The sequence below is a fragment of the Canis aureus genome, chromosome 10 (assembly GCF_053574225.1).
Source record: "Canis aureus isolate CA01 chromosome 10, VMU_Caureus_v.1.0, whole genome shotgun sequence".
NCBI classification, from domain to species: domain Eukaryota; kingdom Metazoa; phylum Chordata; class Mammalia; order Carnivora; family Canidae; genus Canis; species Canis aureus.
Window position 1 is genome coordinate 71,464,924 of NC_135620.1, and position 19,184 is coordinate 71,484,107.

Consider the following 19,184-nt stretch of genomic DNA (forward strand, 5'->3'; position numbering starts at 1 on the left):
GTGATGGGGTGCAGAGAGGGGGTCACACACAAGGCAGTCCCGGGACAGCTTTAGCATGATTGCGGGAAATTAGAGAGCTGGTGCCAGAGTGGTCAGGAAAACAAGGAGAACTTTCTGAAACAGTGCTTGGCAGATAGTGGACATTCAAGAAGTGGTTCTTGAATGAAACACTGAGGGAGTAAATGACTTGACCTCCTAATCATGCATCCAATATATGGCAGAGATGAGATTTCAGGGAAGGAGACAAACTGTCCTTATTTGTCTAGGACTAAGGGGTTTCTGTGAATATATGACTTTGGGTGCTAAAATCAGGAAAGCCTTAAGCAAACTGGGAGGGGTTTATCACCTTAATTTCAAGCCTGACTCCAAAGGTCATGCCTTTAAACAAAAACCTATCCTCAAGGAGACTTGAGTTTAACAGGAGAATTAAAATAATGGAACAGACAACTATCATTTAACTTGAAAGGGCCTACTTGCTTGAGAGGAGTTAACAGCTTAGCCAAGCAGCATTCACCAATTACCATCACTCCACCTTTCTAAGTACACTCCAATTTTGTTCAGGAAATCCTTCTATTAATCATGTGCTTCAATGAACCAGTCACAAAAACTGTATTCCCCTTACCAGTGAAAGGTTTAGAAACAAGCATGTGACATAATTTTAGCCAATGGAACATAAGAAGTCTCTGATGGTCAGATTCTTGGAAAGGTTTCCTTTTTCTTCAAAAGAAACCAACACCAACAAAAGCTCTTTTCACCCACTGGGCATAGTTATATTTGTAAGTGACACTTCGAACTGTGGTGGCTGTTTTAGATTCACCAAGAGAACCAAAGCTAGGCTGGAGGATGGAAAAAGTGAAAAAGGCCTGAGTCTTTCATGACACTGTTGAGCTATTAAATTAATTGACCCTATAAGTCATCCCGCCTCATGACTTCTGAGACAATACATTGTCTTTATTATTGAAGCTATTTGAGACAAGGTGTTCTATTATGCAGTCAATAATATCCTAGTGGATTAATACCCAAATGTGATATGCCATCAGAGGAAGGATACTCACCATATGATGGTGCCAAGGAAGGCTTCATGAAGAATCTAACACTTGAACTGTGTGGAGGGAGGATATGCTTTCAATAGACAAAACCAGTAAAAGGAGATAGGACTATTAAAATTACAGAGAACATATATAGCTCTGGACATAGCTGAAGAAAAGCAAGGAGTCTAATGTGGCCAAAGCCTGGGCTTATGGAAGTGATTAACGGAACAGGAAGCAGGAAATGTACTCAGGAAGTAAAGCATGGAAGACTTTAAATTCCAAACTAAGTAAACTAGATTCCTCCATAGATAGATGATGGAGAGTCACAAAGATGGCTAGAATACTACTGTTCTTCCTCAAACTACTGCTGGCCACTGTCGTTTCTCCTTCATTCAGATTCACTTAATATTAGAGCCACAATTCTTAATGTTAGAAGCATATTATAATCACCTGAAAGTGATTATAATCACCTGTCATATATATATGGTGTGTGTGTGTGTGTGTGTGTGTGTGTGTGTATGGGATGTGAGCACAGTATATTGCTCTGGAGAAAGGTTTGGATGTTTTTTACTTTCCATTAGGCTCCTGGGTGATTCTGACGTGTAATCAAGCTTGAGAACCATTAACTTGGCCATCTATAATTTTGTATATTTATATCTTACTTATAAAAACTCTACTAGAATTTATTTATTTTTTATTTTAAGCAATTAAAAATAATTATACTGGCTTTAAAAAACTCGACACTCAGTAAAAATAATTTATACATTGAAAAAACTCTACTGGAATGTCAATTTTGAAGACATGTTGGGGATTTTCTAAGTAAGCAGTTTTTAATTTTTGGCTAATCATTGTCCACCTACCTATAAAATATAGTAAAGACACTGGAAACTCTAAAGGGCCATGAAAATGTACTAGATATTATGGCTACCACCACTGTCATTTTCATTGGATTAAAAGAAAAGGTATAGAAGTTAAATGATCTTTCCAAAGCCAACTAGCACATTAGTATCAGATCTGGGACTAGAAAAAAGTTTTCAAAATCATTTACCTAGTATTTCTACTAAAACAGAGTTGTTGATGCTCCAGTTATGCATATCCCCCCAAATATTCTGCAATTACTCTTTGTGTAGAAAACATGTATTCTATTTCTTTGCTTTCTCCCAGTGATATCCTATCACTGCACCTTTCCTGGGTAACTACTTCTTACACGATTAATTAAATCTCACTTATCCAGTGGTTCCAAAACAGTAGCATGCATCAGAATTACCTGGAGGGCTTGTTAAAACACATATTTCTGGACCTCACCACCAGAATTCCTGATTCAGTAGGTCTGAGGTGATTCATATTCATAAAATAGTCCCAGGTGAGGTCTATGCTACAAGTCCAGAGACCACACTTTGAGAATCACTACACTTGTCCAAATCCAGAGATGGATTGATTTTTTTGGGGGGGGCTAAGAAGAGCCATTTTTCAGTCAAGTAAAACTGGTTTGTATCCTGGCTCTGGCATTTTCTGTCTGTGTGACTCGAGCTGATTACCATCTCTATTTAAATCTTACTTTTCAAATCTACAAAATGGAGCTACTAACATACTTAGAAAGTTGACTAATGACAACATACATGCCTAGTTCAGTGGTTGTCATATAGAAAAGACTCACTAACTGTCTGTTTCGTAGCTCCTTTTGTTGACTTTCCGTTGACAACCTACTTTTCCCATGAAGAGCGATGTTGCCTGGCTCAGTTGTAGATTCATGATTCCTCTTGTAGCTGGCTCCCCTTCAATGAGCTTGAGTTTACACTTCTTCCACCAAATTACTAACACACATATGGAGCCTATTTCTAGGAAATGTTATGCAAATCATTTCAAAGGGGGAAAATATGATAGGCAAATTATGTCAATATTATCCTCAAAGCAGTATTTTGGAGATAAAACCTATCCCATATGTTCTGTTTCACTTACTTTGGCATTTTTAACAGTTTAACCATACCAGCTGCTCCTGATCACTAATTGCCTGCAACATTAAACAATGGATGCATATCAGTTCCCAGACTTTTCCTTCTGTGTCAACCTCAGAACTTCCAGATATTTAGAAGTTTCTCCAGGTTACTTCATTCTTCTCGTGCTAAACTCTGTCAGGCTATGACTGAGCAAAAGATGGTGTAAGACAGATGAAGGTGACCTTTGGCATAAGCCTTGGTGAAACCAGAGCAGTAACAGATGGGGTTCCAGACCCTAACACAATCTGGCTCCACACACAGTCTTTCCATGATTCAAAAGACCTTGACTAAGTTTCCATCACCACTCCTGGTTAATAGGTGATTTTCCATATGAGTTGCTGGGACCTTCATTAGAAACTAGGTACCTCCATTCATCTTGTGGTCCATATTAGAAACTTGGAATTTATTGTTGGTTCTTTTCTGGTCCACCATTTCAAATCTTTCTCCAAATTCTATCAGTGTTTCCACTTACACCCTTGATTCTTCTCTTAATTTCAACTGTTCCTCCACAGCTGCCATCTTTTTTTTCTTTTTTTCTTGTATTTCTATAGCATCATCTCAATAAATACTTCTTGACTAATATCTCTTGACTTCTCTTGAATCCCACTCCACTCTTGCCTCACCCCAGTTGGAATGATCTTTCTAAGACAAAAGTATATCATGTCATTCTCTTGAATCCCTTTCCAGTATCTCTCCAATGTTTTTAGGAACTAAGTCAAATCTCAACACCCTGATCCCTGTCCAATATGGTACCCATGAACCACATGTGGCTATTTAATTTGCATTTAAATTAATTACACAAAATTTAAAATTAAGTTCTTAATCACAACTGCCACATTTCAAGTGCTCATTAATTATGTGTAGCTAGTAGCTACCATTTTGGGCTATAAAGGTATAGAATATTTCCTTCATCACAAAAATTTCTCTTGGAAAGGCATGCTGTAAAAAGTATTGAATACTGGTTAATATTATTTACCTTATTGTAATGTTATTTATGGCCATCACATTGGGAAATAATATCTACAAGTACTGCTGAAGGGAATATAAAGTGATGTGAGCATTATCAAAGAAATTAAGGATGTTTATATGCTCCAGAGAATTTTCACACAGCTCTCAAAGGGAATGCATTGAAGGATGCTTGCTACAATTATTTTCACTAATAGGCTATAAGAGAAAATCAAATGTTTGTGGTCAGGAGACTGGATGAATTAAATAGCAAAGATGCTATTATAGAATACTGTGAAGCAATCAGAAATAAATGAAGAGATGCACACATACCTATCTTAAAAACACAGCATTATATTCTTGCTGTGGAATTTTACTCAATAATAATAGATTTAAAATATTAATACATGCAAAACTTGGATGAATCTCACAGATAGTTAAAAACAGACATAAAAGAGCACATATTGTACAATTCCATGTTTATTAAGTCATTGAACATGCAAACTAACCTATGGTAATAGAAATCAGAACAGTGGTTGCATCTAATTGGGCAATTTACTGTTAAAAGACAGAGGGGAAACTTTCTGGAGTGATGAAAATGTTCTGTGTTTTGATTAGGGTGTCCATTACATGGGAATATACATTTGTCAAACTCGTTTAACTGTATGCTTATGATCTGTGTATTTTACTGTATGTAAATACACCCTAATAGAAAGTTATTTAAACACACACAGTTTTAAAGGGAAAAAGAGTCATTTCAGATGAGATATACAGGCCTCTATATATGCATTCAAAACTATAATCTATATTTTACAAAGATACTAATGCATAAAAGGATATAAAAAACTCAACCAATATTTTTGGTGAAACTCATAGGAAGCAAATGGTAGTGGGGATTAGGGATGAAAGAGATAGAAATTATGATAAAGACAATTAGAGCAGACCCATAAGTGGACATAAGTTGATTAAACCATGACTGGAGAGTGTGATCACTTCAACTCACTTTTTGCACCTGAGACTGATAATATCTTCATTGGGAGAATCTCTCTTTTTTCCACTGGTGGCTAAACTGGCACTGTGTCTTATTAGTGTTGTCTCTAACCCCCTTCTCATGGAGTAATCTTGGCTGTAGAAAGGAGAGGTGAGATGGGAACAGAGGGAAGTGGAGCCAAAGGAGAGGTGAGATGGGAACAGGGAAGTGAAGCGTAGAAGTGAGGAGATGGGGGAAACAGGCAAGAAAGAGATACAGCAGGAGGGGAAGAGGAAGGAAGAAAGAGAAAGGACACATGCAGACATTTGATTCTTTAGAGTGTCTGAACCAGCTCCATCTCCTGAATTTTTTAGTAATATAAATGAATACATTTCCCTCCCATTTTGTCCCCTTTAAACTAATTTAAATGGGGTTCTGTCATTTGCTCTCCAAAAAGTGGTAATACCCTAATGTCACCTAACATTTTAAAGAATCTGCCTTAGCATAAAGAACTTAATTTTGGCATTTAAAATACTTTTTGTCATGTAAATATTCAAACAAATACAGAATTAGAAGGGTTTAGTATTGAAGTTTTAGGAAGTTTTAGTATATAACGACTCTAATTTTCTTCACTTCACCAGCCTTCTCTCCCCATCTGCCACACACACACACACACACACACACACACACACACACACACATTTTTGGATCATTTTGCAGAAATTTTACCACTTGAAATAGAAATACTTCAATCTATATCTCTAAAGTTAAGAAGTCTTTTTAAGAATATGACTACAATAGCAAGATAACACCAAAAAAAAAATTCCTCTTAAAATTACCAAAATAGACAATATTCAGATCTCCCTGATTATTTAATGAATATAATTTCACTACATTTTTTTTCAAATCAGGATCCGAATAATATCTAAAATAATTAATCTAGGGAATATGTCTCTTATATTGATTTTAATTTATAGGTTCCCTGCCTGTGTGTGCACACATGTGCCTGTGGTCACATATACATGAACCTGTGTGTAATTTATTTGTCGAAGAAACTAAACAGTTTGCTCCTACAGAATTTTCCTTATTCTGGATTTTTTTGTAATTTTACTCTTGCTTCCTATCTTACTCTGGTCCTATATGTCCTATGAACTAATAAGATCTATTTCAATTCTTTGGCAAGAATACAATAGGTATTCTATGGTTCCTGTTGCATCACATCAGAAAAAATTAATGCCTGATTACGTCTTCCTCTGTGATGTTAAAAGTGGCCAGTCACTCTGGAAAACACTACAGGGTTCCCACCAGAAAGCTGAAAATAGAAATACCCTATGATCCAGCAATGGCACTACTATATATTTACCCAAAGAATACAAAAATACTTATTCAAAGGGATACATGTACCTGGATGTTTACAGCAGCGTTATCAACAATAGCCAAACTATGGGAAAAAAAAAACAAATGTCCATTGGCTGATGAATAAAGATGTGATGTATATTGTGTACACACACACACACACACACACACACACACAGAGGAATATTACTCAGCCATAAAAAAGAAAGAAATCTTGCCATTTGCAACAACATGGTTGTAGCTAGAGAGTAGTGTGCTAAGAGATAGAAGTGAATCAGAGAAAGAGAAATACCATATGATTTCATTCATATGTAGAACTTAAGAGACAAAACAGATGAACATGGGGGGGGGGAAGAGAGGCAAACCAAGAAACAGACCTTAACCATAGAGAAAAAACTTATTGTTACTATATGGGAGGTGGGTAGGAGGATAGGTTAAATGGTGACGGGGATTAAGTAAGGTACTTGTGATACACACCGGGTGTTTGCTGTGTTGAGTCACAATATCGTACACTTGAAACTAATATTACATTGTATGTTAACTGGAATTTGATCAAAAATTTTGAGAAGGAAAAAAAGAGTGATCAGTCTATTTAGATGTTTTCAGTATGATCCATTTATTTTCAAGTTCCTTACCAGCTTTTTACTTAAGGTTTGAGAATCCAATGATGATCATTCATTATTTCATTAGAGGTGCCAAAATGGTGATATCCTTTTACTTCCACTTTTAATAGCTGCAACTGTTGTATAAAGAAGGATTTCCCTTCCACATTTTTTGGAAGCACAAGGTACAGTTCTTATGGAAAAGACAACTTAGTGTTTGACTCCTTCCCCATGTTTAACAGTTTCAGCACAAGTTGACTTCTATAAAGGTAAAAAAAAAAAAAAAAAAAAAAAAAAAGAGAGAGAGAGAGAGAGAAAAATGCCCTTTTTCTTTTTAGGGGGGAATGGTATTTTGAGACCACAATCATCTGGAAACTGAGGGTGCTCACTGCTAGTGGTCAGTACTGGTCAGACATTGTTTTTCAGACTTTTCAGTAGACATAGCTAGAAGGTATGTATCTCTTTAAGAGAAAATATTTTCCTATTTGCAGTCAAATTTAGGCAATTTGCTTAACATCCTGATTTTACATTTTTATCTCACCTGCTGAAAAAAAAGCTGATTCCTAAGTACTTATTTGCTTTATACAACTATAATAGATAATAGTATCAGAATGAGAAACCCAATTTACTATTATCAATATAATCATTGAAAGTAAATGAAGATTTTTTTTTTTGCAGTTCATTTTGTCCTTTGGATGTATTACCTCATTGTCATATTTCTTAAAAGATTTTTATTTTTAAGTAAACTCCACATCCCACATGGGGCTCAAACCCACAAACCCAAGATTAAGGGTCATGCACTCCAGCGACTGAGCCAGGCAGGCACCCTGACATTATCATATTTTATAGTCAACTAAAATAAGCCTTCCATGCTTGGCAAGTTATCAACTTAATAAACAGTTTGCTCTATTTGCTACATTTTGGTTTTGGTTTTTATGGATGGTCATTTTTACCTTTGATTTATTTCTAATTATGTAAAATAATTAAATGGCCCCTAAGTAATATCTATAAAATGAGATCTATTCAGACAAAGCTAGATTTTACTGACACCTCTACCTGTCCCCTTGCTTTTCTTTATAGATAACTGCTTTAATATGTTTATTTTTTGCTTATTCTCCTATTTTCATAGATTTGCATATATGGATCTTAGATAAGAGGTAACATGTGCTATACATGCTATTCTGCACCTTAGCAAGCTTTCTTTCAAAATAAAGAATCCTTCCTTTGAAATATTCTCCTTTCCTATACCTGTCCCAATTATTTTGGTAAAAGTAGAAGTTTATATAGAGCAAGTTTTCTTAACAAAAGGCACATTTATATTCTATAGCCAATAAGGAAAGGACTTGAAAAGTTAACAAAGTTCCTTCGAGGGCTAACATCTGTAATTATTAGGATTCATAGCCGAGTTTCTTTCCTCTTTGGAGCTGTACAGATTTGGACGAAGAAAGTGTAGGTTTTACAAATGGAAATGGCCTTGTGTGGATACCGACCTGGGTCTGTGGACATTAAAAGCTGTTTGACACGCACCGATCTTTTACTGGTAAGAATTTGGGAATAGCTATTTCTTTCCTGCTTCTTTGATCTCCTCCCAAATCCCGGGGTGGTATATTATGGCTGCAGAGAACTGTAAATGTTAGCAAGCAGAAATTTGAAAGCCCTAAAAAAATGTGGCTGCAAAGGCAATTCAAACATCAAGTATCCCTCTCCTCATCTGGACTCTGGTTTTAGAGCTACTGAGGGAATTCTGACAAATTTCAAACTGCACTGGATTGCTGACCTGGCATGAATACTCAGGTTACTCTGAATAGATGCATTTTCAATGCATGAAAGCAGCTGTTACTTTCTTCTACCCTTTCCTTAAGAGAAAGCCATACACACACGTACACGCACACACGCATATACACGACTGTACACACACACACACACACACACACACACACATACACACACTTCCTTCGCTGAAAGAGTATTTCTTGCTGAGGGTAAACATGGTGGTCTTACATAGGGGTTGAAATCTACCCCAGGCTATATGTATGTTTAATCCCTGATGTTCTCTCATGAGTCTTTTCATGACCATTTGCAGTTTGGAAATTGTGTTCACTAAGTGTGTTTGGGGAGGTTGAGGACAGAGAAGAGAGGCATTGTATACCTCATGCTACAACGATGGTGAGGAGACTAAAACATAATGAGAAGGGCAGCAATACAAACTGAAAATCCTATGTTCACTTTCTCTTCCTCATAAATGGTGGTACAGAACATAAATGCAAGGTTTATTTTTAGTGGTATAAATGTTATTTTACTAGTACTGTTCATACTGAAACACAAACGCATTGCATGTTTAGTATCTAACTCTGTCGATGTGATTTATTGGGGGGTTTCCCATCTTCCACCATCTTGAATTGTCAAAAAACAGTCTGTTTTATAGAATGTAGAAGCTACTTGCCCCAGGAATGCTGAAAGATGGGGAAGAGGGTGGCAGGGAAGACACATTATTCCTTAAAGATCGTTGTCACTAACACCTAAGAACCTTTTCAACCTCAAAACATTTTAGTTTCAGTCAACATCCTTCTGAGATCAAAAAAAAGAGGAACTGATGTCAAACCAAATGGCTGTCTCTATATATGCTAACCAAGTCAATAGTAAGTCCAGAAAAAAAAATGAGCTGCTGCTTACTGTGTCCTTTGGAAAAACACCTTTTATAGTATCATGACCTATACTCTATTCCTACCACATCCCTGCCCACGGTCTCCAGACTCCCCTTACATCTCCAGAATTAATAAAGACATGTTCAGGAGATACCACTGAACCAGGAGCTGCAGAAGATTCTTGCTCAACTAACAACATGCTGTGTGACCTCAGGCTAGCACTTCTCCTTTCTGTACTTCAGTGCCTCCCACTATAAAATGAGAGCCTTGGAATAATGATCTCCATGGCTCCTTTCAACTCTGACATTTGGGAGATCTACAAAAAATGTTCCAAGATATTAGAAGAGTTCCATTTAAACACCTGGCCACTTTAGAAGGGCTTTGCATATATATTGTATTTCACTTGCTAAATCGCCAAATAAACCTGACGCGAATGATCCCCAAGAGGACACAAGACCAAATTGCAAATGTCTGTTTGTGATGATGGAGGTCTTGTAATCTGAGCATTGATCCTAGAAAGCCGTTGGGTGCTTCTCAGAGTAACGTAAGATTATAAAGTGATGTATTGCCCATGAGAAATCCCTTTCCATTTACATTTCATTTTCCTCTGTGGTATTTAACTTATTTTTTTGTTATGTGCAGCCATCATAAATATTTATATTGCAATGTATGATTGGTCAATAAAGAAAAATCAATACTGGGTTTTTGCTGCCCAGGAAAGAGATTGTGCTTGACCTGATTCTCATCAAAGATCAAAACAAAACAAAACAAAACAGAAAAATCCAAACCAAAAAAACAGTACAGGTTGGATAAGGATCCAAGTAGAAAAAGGAAAACATATATTATTTCTTTTATATTTTTATAGTTTACACCTATGCACACTTGTACTGATAAACAAAAGCTTTTGGTTTGAAGTGCTCCTTTGTTAGTAATCCCTAATTCAGTCTAACTACCTTTCTATAGTATCTATGAACTATGGAAAATTATGAACTTTAACACAGAACATTCACCATCACAGTTATATCATCATTACTATGGTTATATTTGCCATTAAGTATAAAGAAAACGAATAAGAAATAAGAAATAAAGTTTGCTTGTTGCTTCCATAAACATTTGCCAAGTATCTACTTCATACCAGGTAATATTTTGATGCTTGTGGCGCAGCTGAAAGGTTCATGCTCTTATCTCATAATAGAGGGGATATACAAACAAAGAGGAAAAATCCTGCACAGACATTAAAACAAGCTTATGCTATGGAAAATCACTGAGTGTCTGTTTAGATTGGTCAGAGAAGTTTTTGAGAAAGAACTTTATAAACCACAATTGGATTATTAAGAAAATTACTAAAGTCCAAATGAGGAAGTCAACCACACAAACAATTTTTTAAAAGATCTTATTTATTTATTTGAGAGAAAAAGAGCACAGCAGGGAGGAGGGGCAGAGGGAGAAGGAGAAGCAGACTCCCCACTGAGCAGGGAGCCTAAAGGAGGGCTGGATCTCAGGACCCTGAGATCATGACCTGAGCTAAAGGCAGCTGCTTAACCAACTGGTCCACCCAGGTGCCCTCAAACAAGTAATTTTAATAGAAGGCAAGTAGTGGCCAGTGCTTCAAAATCCTTGCAATACTCAGTGGGTGGTTAGTGGACTGGCAGCGTCAGCATCACCTGGGAGCTTGAACACCACAAGAATACAGGTTCTACCCCAGAACCCCTACAGCATTTTAACACACTTCCGAGGTGACTCATATGCCCATGAACATTGGAACAACACAGTTATAAAAAATAAAAAGGAAATTTAGAGGGAAGAGAAATTACATCCAGTTGCAGGTAGAAGGATGCCTAGAAGAATCATGAAGACAAGCTAAAAAGATGGATAGGATCCAGGTCCTGCTTTGTGTACCTTTTTATTTTTCTCAGTATTCTTCAGAGGGGTTCACAGCTACCCCATACAATTAAGGCCACCAAGATAGAAGTTAAAATCAGAAATGAAAGAGAAGACTTTACATTGAATGCCTCAGAAATTTTTTTAAAAATCATAAGGGACTATTTTTATGGACAATTATACAAGAACAAATGGGAAAACCTAGAGAAAACAGATAACTTCCTAGAAATGCACAACTTACTAAGACTGAATCAAGAAGAAATGGCAAGCTTGAATGGACAATAACAAACATGAAAATTGAAGTAGTAACCAAAACCGTCCCAACAAAGAAAATCCCAGGACCAGATGGCTTCACAGATGAACTATACTAAACATTCAAAGAAGATGTAAAACCAATTCTCCTTAAACTCTTCTGAAAAAGAGAAGCAAACAGGATACTTTCAAAATTGTTTTATTCCCAGATATTAAAGCCAGACAAGGATACCACAAGAAAAGAAAACTGCAGGACAATATCTCTGATAAACACAGATACAAAAATCCTCAACTAAATATTAACAAACTATATTTAACAACACATCAAAAAGATTATATGCGATGACAATGTGGTATTTACCCAGGGGATGCAAGTTTGATCTAGCATACTCAAATCAATTAAGTGATGCATCACATTAACAGAATGAAAGATAAAACCACATGATAATCTTAATAGATGCAGAAAAATCATTTGACAAAGTTCAACATCAATGAACTTGATAAAAGCTCTCAATAAAATAGATATAAAAGGAAATTTCCTCAACACAATAAATGCCATTTATAAAAATCCTACAATTAATCAGTGGAGAAAACTGAAACTTTCTCTTATATTCAATTCAAAGCAAGAATGCCAAACACCACTTCTATTCAACATAGTATAGAAAGTGCTAGCTAAAGTAATAAGACAAGAAAAATAAAAGGCATCCATATCAGAACAGAATAAGTAAAATCGTCTCTGTCAGCAGATGACATAATACTATTTCTAGAAACCCTTAAAGATCCCATATATTTAAAAACCCTGTAAAAACTAATAAATATAGTAAAGTAGCTGACTATAAAATCAACAGTTTCAGTTGTGTTTCTTTACACCAACAACAGTCGATCAGAAAAAAAATTTAAGAAAAGCAATAGCATCAAAATGAACAATATAATTTAGAATAAATTTAACTAAGGGGGTGAAATATGTATACACTGAAAAATACAAATACTGAGGAAAGAAATTAAAGAGGACATAAATAAATGGAAAGACATCCCATGTTCATGGATTGAAAGAATCAATATTGTTAAAATGTCCATATCTCTCAAAGATATATAGATTCAATGTAATCTCTACCAAAATTTCAATTGCTTTTTTCAAAAAAATAGAAAAAAAAATCTAAAATTCACAAGGAACCACGAAAAACACCAAACAGCCAAATTAATCTTGAGAAAGAGGAACAGAGTTGGAGGCATCACATTTTCTGATTTTAAATTATATCACAAACTTATAGTAATCAAAACAATATGGAACTGGCATAGAAACAGAAACATAGACCAATGGAACAGAATCAAGAGTTTAGAAATAAGCCTATATTTTTTGAAATAAGCCTATTTTTATACATTAATATTCAACAAGGGTACAAAGAATATACAATGAGAAAAGGACAGTCTTTTCAATAAAGATTGTTGGAAGAAGTGGGTATCCACATGCAAAAGAATGAAAGTGGACCTTATCTCATATACCCCAAAAACCCATCCAAAATGCATTAAAGACTTAAAGGTAAGACCTGAAACCAGAAAATTATTAAAAGAAAGCATGGAGTAAAATCTTCTTGATATTTGCCTTGGCAATATAGTTCTGGATATTCACCAAAATCTAAGGAAACAAAAGCAAAACTAAATAAGGGGGACTATATCAAACTGAAAATCTTCTGCACAGAAAAAGCAGCAATCAATAAAGTGAAAAGGCAGCTATTATTTGTAGAAAATATTTGCAAATCATGTAACTGATAAGGGGTTAATACCTAAAATATGTAAAAATGCATATAACTCAATAGCAAAAAAAAAAAGGCAACATAAAAACCCAATTTTAAAAAATGGACAAGGCACCTGAATAAATTATTTTCCCAAAGAACACACACAAATGGCTGATAGGTATATGAGAAGATGCTCACATCAATAATCACCAGAGAAATGCAAATCAAAACCACAGTGCAACATCACCACACACTTATTAGGCTATTATAAAAAACATAAAGAATAATAGGGCAGCCTGGCTGGCTCAGCAGTTTAGCACCGCCTTCAGCCCAGGGCCTGATCCTGGAGACTTGGGATCAAGTCCCACGTCGGGCTCCCTGCATGGAGCCTGCTTCTCCCTCTGCCTGGGTGTCTGCCTCTCTGTCTGTCTGTCTGTCTCTCATGAATAAATAAATAAAATCTTAAAAAAAATAAAGAATAACAAGTGTTGGTAAGGATGTGGAGAAAAGGGAACACCTGAACACTGTTGGTAGAAATGTAATTTGGTAAAACCATTATAGAAAAAAAAAGTATGGAGTTTCCCCCAAAAAATAAAAAATAGAACTATCTTACTTCTGGATATATAGCCATAGGAAATAAAATCACTATCACTATATCAAAGAGACACCTGCACTCTCATGTTCATTGCAGCATTATTCATAATAGCTAGAATAGAATATTATGCAATCTGTAAAAAGAAGGAAATTTTGCATTTGTGACAATATGAATGAATATGGAGGGTATTATCTTAATTGAAATAGGTCAGACAAAGAAAAAGTTGTCTGATCTCACTTATATGTAGAATCTAAAAATGTCAAATACGTAGAAGCAGAGAGTAGAAGAGTGGTCACCGGGGGCAGAGAGGTCAGGGAAATAGGGAGATGTTAGTCAAAGTACACAAAGCTGCAGTTTTTTGCAGTAAGATGAATAAGTCTAAAGATTTGACTTACAAGTTGATGACCAGAGTTAACACAATTCTAGTATTGAATTCTAGAGATTTCTATGAGAGTATATTTTAGGTGCTCTATATCCATGGCAGTGGGAGGAGGAGGTAATACTTATGTGAGGAGATGATATATTAGTTTGACTGTCGTAATCATTTCACTATGTATATTAAATCATAACACTGTACGCCTTAAATACACACAACTTTTGTCAATTTCTTCAAAAGGAAAGTACATTTGGTAGTGTTTGGTATTTCAAAATGGAAATATAAACCTCAAATATAAAAATTTTGTTGTGTAACAATGGTTTGTTAATCTCAACTCTGACGGGCCCATATCTGAACTAAGTAATGTTCCATGAACTCTGCTTCATTAGAACAAAGCCCTACTGAGACATGCTTCATTAGATCTTACACTATGTGGCCTCCTCTGTGTAAAGTTCTATAAACTTGGCTAAATAAAACTGACATTTTTTAGAGAACAAGAAGAGAGGACTTATGTGTCTCACAAACACATTTAGATATTTTGGAAATATCACAAATTAAAATGTGTGGTTTATGTGTGGTGACATCTGGATGTGTGGCCCTGGAAGGACTCAGTCTAAATGGACCATTTTTCATGTTCCATCTTATGTCAAATCAGAATTTCAGCGGATACATGTGCGTGCACATATGCACTGTGGTACAAAGGAAGAGCATGGGGTTGAGAATCAGATGGATCTCATTCAAACCAGTTTACTTCTATAAGCCTTGGAGTTCTGATCCATAAAATTGGCCTAATAAAAGCTACCTAATGAGGTTGTTGGAATAATTAAATGAGGTAAATAAAACTCACCTAATCCTGTGCTAGGCACAGTGCATGTGCCCTATGACACTAATAACCTTCTGTTCAATAGAAACAATGCATTATCTATACCTCCTGTTCTATGAAAAAAAAATCTAGACATGTTAGCTCTATAAAGTAAAGCTCATTTCTTAGAATCATCTCACCACAGATGATCAGAAATAAGTAAGAGTTCCTGATACTGACATTATTACCATTGAAGTATCAGATAGATTTTGTTTGGGCAAATGTATGGTATAAATAATAAATACACAAAATTAATATACACTGAACAAATCAAAAATCTCTTGGGCTTTCCTTGTCATTGTGGCACGATTCTGCTTGGGAAAGGAACAGAAGGAATAATGCTCTGTCAGTTACTAGGTTAATTACTAGTCATCATGTTGGCTGTTTTATGAGAAAAACATGTATTGTAATTGTCACGTGTACAGATCTAGGTTTGCTAATGATCCTTAAAGAAGATCTTTGTTAATTATCTAATTCATCTGGCAAATTAGGTTGATTTAAGACCCCAATATGCCTGCCATATTCTCTCTAAAGTTTAAAATTTTCAGAACTTACGTGAAAATACTACTGGCTTAAGTTTTCCATTACGGAGGGTATGATTCTTTATTGGATTCTACTCCATCTTTACTCTAATTCCTAAATTACATTTGCTAGGACACCAAGGAAGACAGGACTCTGGAGAGGGCACTAAGGGGCTACGCTAATTGACTATTGCTATCAAAACAAAGGAATCTTGAATCTTAAAGGCATTAAAATCTGGTGCAGAGAAAGGGACACCAGCATGGCCAAGAATGAGAAAAAAATGAAAAGGAATGGAAGGCACATTAGAGACAGGAAAGACTTAAACACGCTGCCCCAGCTCATTTGCCCGTGTCCAGTCAGTCCCGTCTGACACCTCAAGGAGTGAAGGTCTTTATGAAACAAGATAAAGATGAATGATGAAGTCTCTCATCTGATACAGTAGTGGTTAAAAGAGAGGGAATAGTGGAGTTTTCTTGCTAATGTAGATTGAAAGACATTCTAGGATTTTACTTTTCCTTCTCTTTTTTCTTCCCTCCCAGCCCTCATCCCACAGCTCCCCCCACCCCACCCCATGCATATCAAGACAATAGCATCTTGAAGTGGTTTCTTTCTTGGCATTTTCTTATGGGAAAGGGAGAAAAAATTCTTGGTATTTTAGCCTTCCCTGAGATATGACAGCAATGCATAACCCATTCCACCCCCATCGCCCCACCTGCTCACTGAGATATTTAAAGCATATGCTCATCTTGAACCTGTCCTCTCCTAAACTGAAATAGAATAAAGTTGAGGGGAGAAAAGCAGAAAGGTTTCCATACAGCAGAGCAGGATCCCTGAGTTAGAGTCTGGCTCACCACAAAACAGTGGTATGGACTGTTAAGTCCTTCTAGGCTGTAGAATCCTTATCTGCTTAAGAATGGGGTAAAAACGTTTGAACTGCTTTGTAATAGCACTAGGTTACAAATAGCTGACTGCTGTCTGTATTTCACTGGGGGGAGGACTCCAGCTTTCAGCAACGCAGGTTTTATAGCACTCTCATAGTTAAAAGCCTACCCTTTGGAGTATTTTAAGACCTCTGAGGGTTTTTTTTTTTTTATTTTATTTAAATTCAATTAATTAACACATAGTGTATCGTTAGTTTCAGAAAGAGTTCAGTGATTCATCAGTTGCATAAAACACTCAGAGCTCATTATATCATGTGCCTTCCTTAATGCCCATCACTCAAATTACCCCATTTCCCCACCTGCCTCCCCCCACAGCACCCCTCAGTTTGTTTCCTATAATTAAGAGTCTTTTACAGTTTGTCTCTTTCTCTGATTTCATCTTATTTTTTCCCTCCCTTCCCCTCTGATCCTGTTTTATTTCCTAAATTCTATATATGAGTGAAATCATATGATAATTGTCTTTCTTATTGACTTATTTTCCTTAGCATAATACCTTCTAGTTCCATCCGTGTTGTTGCAAATGATAAGATTTCATTTTTTCCCCTTTGCTGGCTAAGTAATATTCCATTGGAGATATCTATATCTATATATCTATATCCAAATCACATCTTAGTTATCCATTCATCTGTTGATGGACATCTGGGGGCTCTTTCCATAGTTTGGCTTTGGCTATTGTGGACTTTTCTGCCATAGACATTAGAGTGCAGGTCCTTCATATCACTATGTTTGTATCCTTTGGGTAAATACCTAGTAGAGCAATTGCTGGGTCTTAAGGTAGCTCTATATTTAACTTTTGAGGAACCTCCATATTGTTTTCTAGAGTATCTATACCAGCTTGCATTCCCACCAACGATGTAAAAGGGCTCCCCTTTCTCCACATCCTCACCAACATTCATTTCCTGACTTGTTAATTTTAGCCATTCTGACTGGTGTGAAGTGGGATCTCAGTGTGCTTTTTTTAATAATTTATTTTTTATTGGTGTTCAATCTGCCAACATACAGAATAATACCCAGTGCTCATCCCATCAAATGCCCCCCTCAGTGCCCGCCACCCAGTCCCCCCCACCCCCCCACCCTCCCGTTCCACCACCCCTAATTCATTTCCCAGAGTTAGGAGTCTTCATGTTCTGTCTCCTTTTCTGATATTTTCTACCCATTTATTCTCCCTTCCCTTCTATTCCCTTTCACTATTATTTATATTCCCCAAATGAATGAGACCATGTTTGTTCTTCTCTGATTGACTTATTTCACTCAGCATAATACCCTCCAGTTCCATCCACATCGAAGCAAATGGTGGGTATTTGTCATTTATAATGGCTGAGGAATATTCCATTGTATACATAAACCACATCTTTTTTTTAAAGATTTTATTCATTTATTCATAGAGACAGAGAGAGAGAGAGAGAGGCAGAGACCCAGGCAGAGGGAGAAGCAGGCTCCACGCAGAGAGCCCGACGTGAGACTCGATCCTGGGTCCCCAGGATCACGCCCTGGGCTGCAGGCGGCGCTAAACCGCTGTGCCACCGGGGCTGTCCTAAACCACATCTTCTTTATCCACTCATCTTTCGATGGACACCGAGGCTCCTTCCACAGTGTGGCTATTGTGGACATTGCTGCTATAAACATCGGGGGGCAGGTGTCCCGGCGTCTCATTGCATCTGAATCTTTGGGGTAAATCCCCAGCAGGGCAATTGCTGGGTCGTAGGGCAGGTCTATTTTTAACTCTTTGAGGAACCTCCACACAGTTTTCCAGAGTGGCTGCACCAGTTCACATTCCCACCAACAGTGTAAGAGGGTTCCCTTTTCTCCGCATCCTCTCCAACATTTGTGGCTTCCTGCCTTGTTAATTTTCCCCATTCTCACTGGTGTGAGGTGGTATCTCATTGTGTTTTTTTTTTTTTTTTCATTGTGGTTTTGATTTGTATTTCCCCTATGGCCACTGATGCGGAGCATTTTCTCATGTGCATGTTGGCCATGTCTGTGTCTTCCTCTGTGAGATTTCTGTTCATGTCTTTTGCCCATTACATGATTGGATTGTTTGTCTCTTTGCTGTTGAGTTTAATAAGTTCTTTATAGATCTGGGAAACTAGCCCTTTATCTGATACGTCTTTTGCAAATACCTTCTCCCATCCTGTAGGTTGTCTTTTAGTTTTGCTGACTGTATCCTTTGCTGTGCAAAAGCTTCTTATCTTGATGAAATCCCAATAGTTCATTTTTGCTTTTGTTTCTTTTGCCTTCATGGATGTGTCTTGCAAGAAGTTACTGTGGCCGAGTTCAAAAAGGGCGTTGCCTGTGTTCTCTAGGATTTTGATGGAATCTTGTCTCACATTTAGATCTTTCATCCATTTTGAGTTTATCTTTGTGTATGGTGCAAGAGAGTGGTCTAGTTTCATTCAGTGTGGTTTTGATTTATATTTTCCTGATGCTAAGTGATGTAGAGCATTTTTTTAAAGCATCTGTCAGCCATTTGTAT

At 36.7% G+C, this 19,184-nt stretch overlaps 2 long non-coding RNA genes across 3 annotated transcripts in view; one reads left to right on the plus strand and one right to left on the minus strand.

Annotated features, from left to right (window-relative positions):
• LOC144321803 (uncharacterized) overlaps positions 1–19,184 on the minus strand; it is a 112,688-nt gene that overhangs the window by 55,211 nt on the left and 38,293 nt on the right. The gene's annotated exons all lie outside the window — the stretch shown is intronic.
• The window catches only part of LOC144321802 (uncharacterized), a 151,552-nt gene that overhangs the window by 37,458 nt on the left and 94,910 nt on the right, over positions 1–19,184 (plus strand). Inside the window, exon 2 of one of the 2 annotated variants that reach the window (XR_013387319.1) lies at positions 8,334–8,441. The exons of the other annotated variant lie outside the window; for it this stretch is intronic. This is a non-coding gene — a long non-coding RNA (uncharacterized LOC144321802). The remainder of the gene's footprint in view (positions 1–8,333; positions 8,442–19,184) is intronic. 2 annotated transcript variants of the gene reach the window in all.